The 14,397-nt window shown below is 35.8% G+C and overlaps 1 protein-coding gene across 2 annotated transcripts in view; it reads right to left on the bottom strand.

Moving 5' to 3' along the window:
• LOC148944305 (phospholipid scramblase 3-like) overlaps positions 1-14,175 on the bottom strand; it is a 105,082-nt gene extending 90,907 nt beyond the window's left edge. For both annotated transcript variants that reach the window (XM_089099694.1, XM_089099693.1), the window contains exon 1: positions 14,064-14,175. The gene's annotated coding sequence lies outside the window, so the exon portion shown is untranslated. The remainder of the gene's footprint in view (positions 1-14,063) is intronic.
• Between the last annotated feature and the right edge of the window lie 222 nt (positions 14,176-14,397).

Here is a 14,397-nt window from a genome sequence, read left to right as displayed (position 1 = left end):
TTATCAAGTTAAATCACAATCAACAAAAACTGAAATATTCCAACTCTTGCATTTCAACGAAACAAATTCAAAATGAACTTTGAAAAATCAAGAAAATGTAACTGTGACAAGGTAAACCACAACCAAACACTACTGTAATATTCCAACTCTTTCATTTCAACGAAAGAAATTCAAAATTAACTTTTAAAAATCAAGAAAATGTAACTGTGACAAGGTAAACCACAACAAAACACTACTGAAATATTCCAACTCTTGCATTTCAACGAAAGAAATTCAAAATGAACTTTGCAAAATCATGAAAATGTAACTGTGACAAGGTAAAACTGAGTCTCTCAATCCCCGTAAAGCTCTTTTAAAAGATACAAAAACTACTTATTTAACACAAAAATTTTGTTTTTAATGAGAATCAAGTAAAGAAAAACAACACGGAATTCGGAAACTGAGTCTCTCAATACCCTTAAAGCTCTTTTAAAAGATACAAAAACTACTAATTTAACACAAAAATTCAGTTTTTAATGACCATCAAGTAAAGAAAAACCACACGGAATCCGGCAACTGAGTCTCTCAATACCCGTAAAGCTCTTTTAAAAGATACAAAAACTACTTATTTAACACAAAAATTTAGTTTTTAATGACCATCAAGTAAAGTAAAACCACACAGAATCAGCTAACTTAGTCTCTCAATACCCGTAACGCTCTTTTAAAATATACAAAAACTACTTATTGAACACAAAAATTCCGTTTTTAATGACCAACAAGTAAAGAAAAACCACACGGAATCCGGCAACTGAGTCTCTCAATCCCCGTAAAGCTCTTTTAAAAGATACAAAAACTACTTATTTAACACAAAAATTTCGTTTTTAATGACCACCAAGTAAAGTAAAACCACACGTAATTAGGCAACTGAGTCTCTCAAACCCTGTAAAGCTCTTTTAAAAGATACAAAAACTAATTATTTAACACAAAAATTTCGTTTTTAATGACCATCAAGTAAAGAAAAACCACCCGAATATTTAACAAGTACCATTTTTCCACACCAGTCACAAAACTCAATTCCTCCTAGAATTATTTAAACTAAATAGTTATGCCTGCCTCGCAGAGAAAGTTCAGAAAGACACAATAGCCTTATTTAGAGTGAAGCGTTTATTAGCAGTATGTTTACACAAATATTCAACACGTACCATTTTTCAACACCATCCACAACACTCAATTCCTCCTAGAATTATTTAAAATACCGAAGTAAACTATACAAAAAAAGAAAGTAAATAAGTTATATAGATACTGTGAGTGATTATTAATAGGCAAATACGTTTTATATATGCCAATTTTAAAATAAACAAAAACACCAACTCTAAATCTGCTAATACAAGCAAATCAATAATTACCCCCGCCTCCCAGCGACCGAAAAGAAATACTCACACGGAATCTATCTAGTCTACTGTTCACAAGACGATTTATAAAGAATCATTTTTCCACACCAGCCACAAAACTCAATTCCTCATAGAATTATTAAAACTAAATAGTTATCCCTGCCTCGCACAGAAAGTTCAGAAAGACACAATAGCCTTATTTATAGTGAAGCGTGTCTTAGCCGTATGATTACCCAAATATTCAACACGTACCATTTTTCAACACCATCCACAAAACTCAATTCCTCCTAGAATTATTTAAACTAAATACTTACCCCCGCCTCCAACAGAAAGTTCAGAAAGACGCAATAGCCATATTTATAGTCGAATGGTTACCCGAATATTTAACAAGTACCATTTTTCCACACCATCCACAAAACTCACGTCCTCCTATAATTATTTAAAATAAATAGTTATCCCTGCCTCGCACAGAAAGTTCAGAAAGACACTATAGCCTTATTTATAGTGAAGCGTTTCTTAACCGTATGTTTACACAAATATTAAACTCTGACCATTTTTCTACACCATCCACAAAACTCAATTCCTCCTAGAACTATTTAAACTAAATACTTACCCCCGCCTCCAAGAAAAAGTTCAGAAAGACGCAATAGCCTTATTTATAGTCGAATGTTTACCCGAATATTTAACAAGTACCATTTTCCCACACCAGCCACAAAACTCAATTCCTCCTAGAATTATTTAAACTAAATAGCTATCCCTGCCTCGCACAGAAAGTTCAGAAAGACACAATAGCCTTATTTATAGTGAAGCGTTTCTTAGCCGTATGTTTACCCAAATATTCAACACGTACCATTTTTCAACACCATCCACAAAACTCAATTCCTCCTAGAATTATTTAAACTAAATACTTACCCCCGCCTCCAACAGAAAGTTCAGAAAGACGCAATAGCCATATTTATAGTCGAATGTTTACCCAAATATTCAACAAGTACCATTTTTCAACACCATCCATAAAACTCAATTCCTCCTAGAATTATTTAAACTAAATAGTTATCCCTGCCTCGCAGAGAAAGTTCAGAAAGACACAATAGCCTTATTTATAGTGAAGCGTTTCTTAACCGTATGTTTACCCAAATATTCAACACTTACCATTTTTCAACACCATCCACAAAACTCAATTCCTCCTAGAACTATTTAAACTAAATACTTACCCCCGCCTCCAACAGAAAGTTCAGAAAGACTCAATAGCCTTATTTATAGTCTAATGTTTACCCGAATATTTAACAAGTACCATTTTTCAACACCCGCCACATAACTCAATTCCTCCTAGAATTATTTAAACTAAATAGTTATCCCTGCCTCGCACAGAAAGTTCAGAAAGACACAATAGCCTTATTTATAGTGAAGCGTTTCTTATCCGTATGTTTACCCAAATATTCAACTCGTACCATTTTTCAACACCATCCACAAAACTCAATTCCTCCTAGAATTATTTAAACTAAATACTTACACCCGCCTCCAACAGAAAGTTCAGAAAGACGCAATAACCATATTTATAGTCGAATGTTTACCCGAATATTTAACAAGTACCATTTTTCCACACCAGCCACAAAACTCAATTCCTCCTAGAATTATTTAAACTAAATAGTTATCCCTGACTCGCACAGAAAGTTCAGAAAGACACAATAGACTTATTTATAGTGAAGCTTTTCTTAACCGTATTTTTACCAAAATATCCAACACTAACCATTTTTCAACACCATCCACAACACTCAATTCCCACTAGAGCTATTTAAACTAAATACTTAGCCCCGCCTCCAACAGACAGTTCAGAAAGACGCTCTAGCCTTCTGTATAGTCGACTGTTTACCCGAATATTTAACCAGTACCATTTTTCCACACCAGCCACAAAACTCTAGTCCTCCTAGAATTATTTAAACTAAATATTTATCCCTGCCTCGCAAATAAAGTTAATAAAGACACAAACGCCTTATTTATATTTAAGAGTTTATGAAAACAGGGAGCCCTTTTTACGAAAAAAAAAAAGGGATACCCCCCCGTGCAACTGAACCCCCCCTTGTAACTGAACCCGTGTATAACCGAAATCCCTCCGTGCAACTGTATCCTCGTTAACTGAACCCTCGTGCGACTCACCCCACTATGCAACCCACCCCCTCATAACACTTTTCAGCCATTTCTTTTTAAATTGACAATATTTTTCAAACGTTACTTACGTATTATACAGACCACATCGGCGAGGTAAAGCTAGGTCAAGTCACAATGTCATTCTATCGTTACTTTTCAATTAAGCTATTGAATACTTTCTAGCAATGCCCCTTTTAAGCGTCTACGAAAATATCTTTTCGCAAATATATTTTCGCAAAAAAAAAAATTCGCAAATCTCGAAAACTAAAGAAGTAATTACATCACTGTTGTTAGCTCAATCATTAATCGACAATAATGTAAATGCATCCATCATTTTTTTCCTCTACTAATATCATTGCAAATAAAAACTTTTCTATTTTAATTCAAGTCTCTTACTAATATGTAATGTAAAGAAAACTAAAAAGATACACCGGTTTTTCCAACACGGATGTAACCTAAAAAAAACTTGTTTATCATGAAATAGAAATTCAGTTAATTGTGCCAGAAAAAACTTGAAGTAGAACAGATTATGACCAACCTGTCTGGTACGAACGCGTACGCAAAGTATATACCTTCAAGCAAAGTCCTTATGATATTTCAAATTTCTATATCTTCTATAGAAACGGTACCTCTTTGCAAATGACCATGGTAACCCCAATTCGTTTAAAACCTAAACACATACCCGCTGCCTTATGCGTAGGTTTCCTTGTCCCCTTTCAATATACAGAGGGTTTTTCTTGTCCCTTTTCATGTCCCTTCTCAATATATAGAGGGTTTTCTTGTCCCTTTTCATGTCCGTTTTCAATATATAGAGGGTTTTTCTTGTCTCTTTTCATGTCCCTTTTCAATCAGCACCTAGGTTACTACTTCTATCTATCTTGTATGCAGAATAATTGTACCAAACATATTTTGCATGCAGACACAATATGCTTTACCCCCTTAATGTGCAAATCTATAGCCCAAATTTATTTCTAAAGTAGTAAAGAAACTAACAAATAAAAAAACGATGTGTTCTCGACTTTTACACAGCGTAAACTTGAGGAGTGGCGCATAATACACAAGTACCAAAATTCCTTCCCCCTACGGAAATTAGAAAAATAAAACTCAAATAAAATTCTCAAATTTGGAAAGCCTTATTTTACACGGGAGGGATTTTCTGGGGGTATTTACCGGGGGGATATTTTTCGGAGGGTATTTTCCGCGGGGGGGGGGGGTATTTTCCTAGAGATAATCGCCGGGTTGGGGGTAAACGCCTAGAACCAACCAGCACTAATCTTGCAGTCCACTCACAGACAAACAATGAAACATATAGAAAAATGAGCAGAGTGCTTTCTTTCAAGCAAAGTGAGATCATAAAAGAAAATTTAATTTGTTACTACTTGCAAGTTAAAGTCAAGGCATTGTAGATAAATCCTTGTAAAAGATGCCCTTTTCCTTCCTTGATGAAAAAAAAAAAATAAGCGAGGCTAGCACCTTTCCATAAGTAAAGTGAAGTGAGAATATAAACAGAAATTTTAGATATTCTCAAGTAGTTTTGATGTTACCAAAGTTGATTAGTTTATCCTTTTTTTTGTTCAGTTAAGCATAATTTGTGTACCCACTCACTAGTTTTGGAAAGGAGGAAAGATGTTATATTCTAACTTACCTTTCTATTCTAGTGATAGTGACTTAGGTTTCTATGATCACTGAATAAAGTTCTTGCAGTATCAAACAACTTTTTACGTGTTGATCAACTTCCTAATATATTAAATGATTTGTAATCTGTGATGTATTCTAAGAATTATTATATGGGCCCTTTGACTGAAGTAATTGTTTAAATTGCATGGTGATACAGAACACCATCGCGGGAGGATCCTCTATAGGAGGACAACTGCGACAGGGCGTAAGACCCAGATCTATGGACAACGGCCTCTGCAAAGGGCTGCCTCAACCCTTTCGGAGTAGCTGCAAGACTGGGGACCTTGCGGTCAACTCTATTCCCACTTGAGGAGTGGCGCCCCTTGAGGAAATTATAGCCTAGTAAACCACACAGCATTCGCACGGGATTCTGATTAATGGATAATTCTTCTGGGCTTGGTCTGTTTTGACGGGCGTTTTTGGGCTGACAAACATCTTCCTAGCTAATTTATCTACTATGGACAGCCTCCCCATAGTAGCAAAATATTAGTAGGCATGAATATATAATGATTCGGAGGTAATAGGCTTGAGATTATCTGTGCAAGATTTCGACTCTTGTTAATAGAAGCCAAGTGCTGAAAACCATGTTGTGACCAAGACGGATCCAGGATTGCACAAAGCCTCCATTCATACTGGAAGTCCCAGGGACTTCTTGCTGTCCGGTTCTAAGCCGGCTTGAGAGCTTCGGTGTAGACTTGAGAAAATGTGTGATCCCTATCCTGCACTGGAATCCGGGATCATTGCTTTTCCTGAGGCCAAAATAATTTCAATGGTTTAAAGAATATGAAAATTGGAACTTGGAATGTTACGACGTTAAACAATGACTATCGTATTGACATTTTGATTGACAAATTCAGACGATTCGAACTGCACTTAGAAACTTGTATCCCAGGGGTAAGAAGCATGAAATTAGGTGATATAGAATTTGTTTACTCAGGCAGGAAGGATGGGGTACAGGGAGTAGGGCTCATGATGAATAATGAAGCTGCTAAATCTTAAGGAAGGATGGGGCAGGGGCGTTCCTAGGGGGGGGGGGGACACCCCCCCCTCCCCCATCTTTTTGGCAATCGGTAAAATTTTGGCCGAAAGCGAAAATTTCTGCAGAAATTTTGCAAAATCCACCGAAATTTAGCAAAATTCTTGATTTCTGCAGAAAAATCGGCATAAATCAGGTAGATTCGGTAAAAATTTATGAAGATTGCCCCCCCCCCCCCATTCAATAAAATGAGCCTCAGGACGCCCCTGGTCCCAGGTAGAAATGTGATGTTTTTACAAGATTTTAACGCCCAGGTCGGTAAAAATTGGGATATATGGTATCCTAGCCTAGATAAATTTGGTGTAGGAAAAGAAAACAGCAATGGATACAGATTTTTGCAATTATGTAGGTAAAACAATCTAGTTATAACAAATACGGTGTTTGGTCATAAAATGGCTCATAAGTTAACATGGTATTCATGTGATGGTAAGACAGCAAACCTTATTGATTATGTTATACTAAACCAATGACTGGCAGGATCAATACAAGATATTAGGGTATATAGGAGTGCTTTTATTGATGTTAAAAGTAAATATCACCACATTGTAGTGTCTAGGGTTCATTTGAAGCTGAAATTTCAGAAGGTTAACTACCTCTCAGGAAGTTATGATGTTGGTAGACTCCAGGATGATAATTTGAGAGAAACTTCCCAGGAACAGTTGAATACTAAACTTCAGTGTTTAAAATTTGACAATGTGGAAGATGGTTGGAATAATTTTAGAAAAATAATTGGTGAAGTTTCTGAGGATGTCTTAGGGAAGAATCCTAGGACTACAGCTAAGAATATTAGTGAAAAAGCTCTATGTTTAATAAAAAGGAATAGGTGCTTGTACAAGAATTATCTGAGTGATTGTTCATATGAAAACAAAAGGAAACTAAAGAAATCTGACAAAGCATTAAAATATTAAAAAAGGAGGTGTGAAGTGGGGGCCATGGATAAAATTGCCAAGGATCTGGAAGATGCAGCTATACAGCATAATAGTAAAATATTGTACTGGCATGTTAATAAATTGAGAGGGAGAAGTCAATCCAGACTTGTCCCAGTTAAAGATAGGAACAGGGCCACAATTAGTGATAAGGAAAGAGTTAAAGAGAGATGGGCATAACATTTTGAGAATTTTTCTAAATCGAGATAGAGTTGCAGGAAAAGATATAGAGGAGAATGAAAAACTGTGTGATCCTTAGGATGTGAAGGAAGATTTATGTTGTTGAGGAAGAATTAGCAACAGTACTAAAAGGATTAAAAAATTAAAAGGTTCCAGGTGCTGCTAGTGTGGTAAATGAGTTTCTTAAATATGGTGGCCCTGAAGCTAGAAATAAGTTATTGAAGATTATGAATATAATTTTTGGAAAAACAGAAGTACCTAAATATCTTGGGAAAACCTTAACTAAGCCACATTATAAGAAAGGTGATAAGAGTGAGTGTGGTAATTATTGATGCATTAGTCTGGTCTCTGTAGGTAGCAAATTACTTAGTAATACAACACTTTTTAGACTGAGAGATGCTGTAGACTAAGTTTTAAGAGAAGAACAGTGTGGTTTTAGAAAAGGTAGAGGATGTGTAAACCAAATTTTCACTCATAGGTTAGTAATTGAGAAGTGCCTGAGTTGTCAAACACCTTTGGTCCTCAGTTTTATAGATTATGAACAAGCATTCAATTCTGTTGATAGAAGAGCTTTAGCAAAGGTTTTATCCTTGTATGGTATACCAGACAAATACATTAACGTGATTAGTGCTATGTACAAGAAAAACACTGCTGTGGTTAAGGTAGGAAATGAGGTTCGCAGCTGGTTTTGTATTAAATCAGGAGTTAAGCAAGGTTGTGTTCTATCCCGCTTTATATGGATTATTTTGATGGACTTTATCTTAAGGGAGTACAGGAAAGGCAATGGGAGACCACGGAATAAAATGGGGAGGAAAAATTCTCCTGGACTTAGAATATTTTGATGATGATTTTAACATCCTAGAGGAAAGTGTGAGCAAAATAAATGAACTTTTAGAGGTTTTACGAGTTCAGGGTGCTAGAATAGGTTTGAAAATTAATATTAAGAAGACGAAGTCACTAAGGCTAGGAATAAGTGAACGTGAAAAGGTGATGTTGGCTAACAAAAAGATTGATCAGGTGGGCACCTCCACTTACCTTGTTAATATTATTAGTAAAGATTGCGGTAACTGTGAAGACGTTAAACGTATATAAGCCAGGGCTCAGGGTAATTTTTCACAGTTAAAAAAAGTTTGAAAGAATATAGAAATAAGTCTGCAAACCAAGATCAGAATGTTATAAGCTATAGTGATGACAGTGGTCAAGTATGGTTCTGAAGCATGGGTGCTCCAAAAAGCAGAGGAAGATTTTCTAGATGTTTTCCAGAGAAACTGCTTACAGGTTGTTCTGGGCACCTGGCTGACTGACTGTATTTCAAACAGTAAGCTGTACAAAAAATGTGGTTCAATACTGCTTTCTAGGGCTATACTGAAAGAAAGATAGAGATGGCTAGGACACATTGTGCAGATGAAGGATGACATATTGCCAAAGATTGTCCTTTTTGACCAACAATCTAGGGCTAAACAGAAAGCAGGTTGTCCTCTTCTGGGGTGGGAGGATGTCATAAAGAAAGATTTAAAGGAAGTCGGAACTTCCTGGGAGGGTGTACAAAGGGAGGCTTTAAATAGATTGAGATGGAGGAGCAGTGTGCATAGCAGTGTTGGCCTCAGGCGGCTTGGTGCTGTGGTGAGTTGTAAGTAGTAGTAGTAGTAGTTCTCCCAAGTCTTGTACTAACAGGCTAGAAGATTCCCATGTTAAGATTTTGAGCCATGGTGTTGTATTTAACCTACAGTCCTTAAAATGCAGGCATGGTATATTAACATTATGTAAGACCTGTTATAGTATATGGTCATTATTTTTCCCCAGTAACTTAAATATTTGTATGTGTATGGTTTGACGTCTGTGAGGGGGGTAAACCAAGTGGAATATAGCAACAATGATGTATAAAGCAACAATGAATTACACAGGGAACCTACTTATAGCAGGTAACTGTAACTTCATAGGCATTACATGGATACAGGGATACCATTATTTTTCTGTACTTAAAAATAGAAGTAGAGGCACAAATCTATTTACAGGTCTTCACAATCTGAATCTCTATCAGATTGTTGATCAACCAACTAGAAATCAACTTTTCCTCAGACTGAATCTACTGGACCTAGTGTTTCTACAAGATAAAGACCAGCTAGAGAATATAAATTATCTACCTCCTCTAAGAAAGAGCAACAAATTAATCCTAGAAGCAAACCTTTCCTTTTGTAAAATAAAAAATGATTATACAAAGAAAACTTATGTAGATTATTGAGTGTTTAAAAAAGAGCTATAAGCTGTAGTCTAGTCTCTAATAGGCTACTTCCAGGGGACAGCAACCAACAATGGACTAACTTAAAAAATAAGTTAGATACGCTTCAGAAAAAGCAAACATTTGCAAAAGCTCTAAATAAACTAAGAAACTTAGTGCAAATTTTGTGTCCAAGCTAGCTGATGACAGTAAGAAAAGCTCAAAGAACTCCTGGAAGTATGCATCCAGTAAAGACCACAGCAGATGGTCAGTAAAATACTCTTTGTGGATGATGGCAGGGAGGTAAATAGCTTGAAGGATATTGCTGACCTTCTCAACAACCCATTTGCATCAGTTTTTACCAGTGAACCAGATGGTCCTCTCCCTCACAGCCCATCCTATGACAACCCTAAGTGGCTAAGCCAATACCACCTATTCAACTCTCACCTACAGTTGTCCATAAATGACTTGAAGTGCTAGAGATCAACAAGTTTGCTGGTCCTAATAACTTGTATCCAAGACTACTGAAGCAGCTTACCAAAGAAATTGCACTGCCACTGTATAATATATTCCAACTGTCACTTGACTCAAGAAAAGTACTCATAGACCAGAACCTGACCCATGTTACCCTGATATTCAAAAAAGGCAACTGCATTAAAGGGGAAAACTACAGATCTATCAGTCTTACTTCAGCAATGGCTTAAACACTTGAGCAAATTGCAAATGATTAAATTTTGGCACATCTTCTCACCAGCAATATTCTACCCCCTCACCAGCATGGCTTTCAGCCAGGGAAATTGTTTGAGACCAATTTCCTTGAGACATATAACATCACAAGAGATTACTGGTTCCACTGGATCTGGCTTAGGCCTTCAACAAGGTGACTCACACCTACCTCAGATTAAAACTTATGGCAGTAGATGGCCATATGGACATAGTTGATTGGGTCATGGACTTTCTGACAGGTCAGACTAAGCAGGTTCAACTCTTCTCAGCCAATGGTGAGAAGGTTTTCTCCAGAGCAGGTGATGTTGTAAGTGGACTTTCTCAAGGTACTGTTTTGGGTCCTACTATATTTTTCACATATATATATATATATACATTATATATATACATACATATATATATATATATATATATATATATATATATATATATATATATATATATATATATAAATATATATATATATATATATATATATATATATATATATATATATATATATATATATATATATATATATATTATATATATATATATATATATATATATATATCAATGATATGGTGAATGGAATAAAAAATAACATCACTTTCTATGCTGATGACTCCAAGCTGTTTAGACTTGCTAATCCACAAAGCCTGCAGTGTAACCTTCTCAACATTGAAACATAGGCACAATATTAGCTACTTGAGTTTAAGATATCAAAGTACAGTGTCCTTCACTTTGGTAACAATAACCCTCATTGCCAGTACAGCATGTTTGGTTCCAACTAAATACCAAACTCAGTACTTAAGACAAGTTCAAAAGAAAGAGATCTAGGAGTACTATTGGGAAAACAACTCAAGTTCTGTGGAAACTGGCAACAAGCAGTCTCAAGAGCAAATTCAAGCTTTGGTTTCAATGCACTATAACTAGCTGTTCCTGCAAAGTCTTTCTAAGACTCTTGAAGGCTATAGTCAGGTCTGTAAAAGTGCATAGCTGGCCTACATGAGATCCCTTACAACAAGAGACTCAAGCACCTGCAGCTGCCAACACTTGTTTTCAGACACTGCTATGGTGACATGATGCAGGCCTACAAGTATAATGCTCAACCAAAAAAAAACCCTCTTTACCACATATTCAAGCCAGCAACATACAAGAGGCCACTCACATAAGCTGTGAAAAACATGTGGTTAATACATGAATGCAGAAACATTTCTTCTCCAAGCTGCTGTCAACAATTGGAACAGTCTTCAATCTAGAACAGTGATTGAACCAACAGCTGCATATTTTAAATCCAGACTTGACAAGGAAGGGTAAGGGTAATCACAAGTCATAAAAATATGAGTGGGACTACCCATCCCATTCAATTACCACCTAATGCCAACCTCATCATAAGAGTGTCTTGCTGGGAGGCTGATGCTGAGTGTCACACCTAACCATCTCACATATGTCAGCTTTAAACCACTGAATAATGACCATCATATGCCATACCTATCTTATGGTCGCCATTACCAAGAGGGCTTAAATTGCATCTCGCCCTTGCAGTGTGTCACTGGGTCCTAACAAAGAGACAACATTTCACCATCCTCAACACAGAGCTCAACAGATCCAGTATGGACCCTAAATTTGCTTATCAGCCCAAATTAAGGTAGTAGACCACAGGGTAGTAGTTGAAATGGATAAAACAAAATTGGTAAAAGAAACTATAACAGAATACAGCTTATAGAAGGGCAGTAGCTTTTGAGGGGCATAGAGCAGGAAAGCAAACAACTTTTCTCAGTACTGGTGCCAGAGTACTCATCAGAGACACTTCTTGATCAGATAAAAGATTGGTTCCATCCCAGCACAACAATCATATCTGAGTGCTGGAGAGCTAGCCAGGTATGTTAATAATAATGGATATATACATCAGACTGTAAATCATTCAGTGAATTTTGCAGATCCAGCATTCAATGCTTGCACCCAAAACATTGAGCAAATGTGGCAAGATATACATTCAAGCATACCAAAATATGACAGAACAGATATTGGCAGGGTTCTATTGAAAGATAAATTATTGTGCACCACAGTGCCAAAACCTTGAAATTTAGCTTATGGTTTTAGTTTAATTTAGCTTATGTGTCAACATTTGTTGGCACATAAGACAATTTTGTCATCACATTCTTTACATCAGACTGACCCCAAAATCATATTCCAAGCAGTGCCCTATTTGGCTGTCCTCTGACAAAACCTAGTATCTACAAAAAATTCGAATTTTAGTTAAGAGTGGATCCCACCTAATTAGACGACAAGGAATCCAATGGTGCAAACGAAATTATTCTCTGATGCTTAGTTTCGTTGATATTACCTAGTATCTACACAGGAGCTCACCATTGTTTTTGTGTCATACCTATTATGTACATACTAGAAATAGACATTTGTGCTAAAATCTAGTATCTGACAAATTACTTTATCAGTTAAAACAATCAGCACCAGCATATAATGAGCATCATCACTTCATTGTTTAAATAAAGACAGTAAAAATGCATAGAGCAAAACAACAATTTTGTGTTTTTCTCAGAACTTACTCAGATGTAGATACTAGGTTTTATTGGAGGACAGCTGTATTATGGGTGAATTGGTTTATTGGTGTATTGAAATTCATGAAATGTATATTAAGAATGAAAACAATGGCACCATTGCATTCTAAATTTGATAATTATGGGGTAAATTTCTAGGTGGTACTATAATTTAGCTAGGATGAAAGTGAAAACATGATTTGATAGTTTTTTTTATGCTCTTTCATAATTCATATAAAATACCTTCATGGCCTCTTTAAGGGCTCAAGATGCAATTAGCCCCAGAAGCAATTACTGAATTATGAAAGAGCATAAAAAGGCATCAAATGACATTTTCACTTTCATACCACTGAGAATGGTCTTCATGGGCCATACCTACCGCGGCCACTGCTACCGAGTGGGCTTAAATTGCATCTCTCCAGCATACCTCTCCTATGGTGTGTCACTGGGCTCTAACACAGTGATGAATTTTTGCCATCATTTGACCCAGAGCACAACAGATCCAATATGGACCTTAATTTGCTCCAAAGTGCGAATTAAGGTAATTAAGGTAATCTTAGCTAAATTATAGCACCATCTAGAAATTTACTAATTCTTCAAGGGATTTTATGGGTGAAAAATAATTGAAAAACAAGGATGAAAATGGGAAAAAAACAAGAAAATATGATTAATTGATTCTTGGTGCAAAAATTCCATCATTTTTTGTTAGTTTTTTTTTGTATAGCCTAGGGCTTTATGACACTTTTAAGGGGTTTGGGGCTAGGAATGAATTGTCAAAAACATGAATAAAACTATAAAAACATGCGCAAAATTACTAATCTTAAAATGTGTCACTTTTTATTCTAGCCTGTCTCCTTCTAAAGAGGTCTAAATTTAACCTTTAGGCCTACCATGATCAGTTCTCCTAAACTGTTAGCCTAAAATCAATGAAGCAAAAATAATGTAAATACAAATTCCCATAAGGTAGGCTATATTAGGCTAGGCTAAACACACATCTTTAGGCCTAATTATTTTAATAGTTTTATAGATAGGGTAGTTAAAATTTTTATTTGTAGCTTCTGAAAAACCCCAAGGATAAATACCCCAGGGTCTCTTTTTGTAACAACACAAATAAGGCAAAGTTTAAGAGACATAAAAAGTTAAACCTAGGCTAGAATTCTATTTGCATGCTAGCCTAACTTTAATATTTTGTTGAGTTTTCTAATTTTATCGCGGCGTTTACTCGATCAAGATCGGCTTTCTTACCTCTTAAATCTTGAAAAAACAAGGCTTATTGATAACAAAGAAAGGAAGGAATTTCTAATGAGTCATCGCCTAACTTAAATTCAACTATTTTTTCGACTTAAAAGTAGCTTTAATTGACTAATACTATACGCCATCTTTTTATGGTTGATTTATATAAAATCTTATGCTGCGCGGCCAATGCTGGTTTCACAATACTACTTTATCGTTTTCATGAAGTGGCTTAGGCTACGAAGCCTAAGTAAATTGTTTTCACAATGAAATTTATCCTATTAAACTGACGCTTCCATAAGCTCTGTAACGTAAGCTTTTATATACATTATTTAACTCCCAAAAA

Source organism: Artemia sp. Qi Xiang Cuo, chromosome 14 (genome assembly GCF_049724085.1).
Source record: "Artemia sp. Qi Xiang Cuo chromosome 14, ASM4972408v1, whole genome shotgun sequence".
In the NCBI taxonomy this organism is placed as follows: Eukaryota; Metazoa; Arthropoda; class Branchiopoda; order Anostraca; family Artemiidae; genus Artemia; species Artemia sp. Qi Xiang Cuo.
Note: the sequence above shows the minus strand (reverse complement) of the source record. Positions and strands in the feature narration are given on the sequence as shown.